Source organism: Tupaia chinensis, unplaced genomic scaffold, assembly GCF_000334495.1.
Source record: "Tupaia chinensis unplaced genomic scaffold, TupChi_1.0 Scaffold149964_1, whole genome shotgun sequence".
NCBI lineage: Eukaryota > Metazoa > Chordata > Mammalia > Scandentia > Tupaiidae > Tupaia > Tupaia belangeri.
The window spans coordinates 171,046-171,869 of NW_006209805.1; positions in this window are offsets into that span (position 1 = coordinate 171,046).

The window sequence follows — 824 nt, forward strand, 5'->3', positions numbered from 1 at the left end:
CCGGCCTCCAGCTCCCGGCGTGCTTCGCGCGGCACGCTGGTACGAAGGGTGTGCTGGGACCTGAAGTCCGTAATGCTCCCCGTGGCCACTGGCAGGTATTAGGGGTGAGGGCACCAGTGCGGCGTGGCTCCTGTGGTCCCAGGTAGACTCGCCTTTAGTGATGCCTTTTTGCGGGTGCAGTGTTTCCCTTGCAGCCCATGGTCTTGAATATCATGGCGCCACGGAGGACTTGGCCCAGGTGGCAGAGCAAGCCTGGTAGCCAGGTCCCTCCTAGCCTTCCATTCCTTCATCCACATGGTGAATATTTAAGGGAGTGGCAGGAATCAGAGCCCCGGTAGGCCCGAAGGACGAGGCTCCCAGCAGGCAGCAGGGAAGTCTGAGAGGGAGCCCCGCTGGTGCATGGGGGGACTGCTGGCAGGAAGGCCCAGCACGTACACCCAGAGACCAAGTTAGAAGCAGAGAGCAGGAACCAAGGGTGGGGGAAGGCCTGGGATTTGGCCAAAGAGAATGGTGAAGGGGACAGTGGTGGAGGGATACGAGATGAGTGACACAGCCCTGCCCAGACCTGGGGCCTGATCCACCTGGGGGGCACCTGTGGAGGTGGCCTTTTATTTCTTTCTTGAGAGACACATACCTCTGACAGAGCCTCACAACGCACTCCTGCCCCACCCAGCCAGGGGCATGCGTGCACACGGGTGCACTGGTGTGCTCAGTCGCACCTGGGGCTCCACCTTGGCCTCCCCCGTGGGCCCTGTATCACACGGCAGCCTTCCCACCTACCGCTGCAGCCTGGCTCATGTGAGGCTACGAGGGGGAAACCAAGA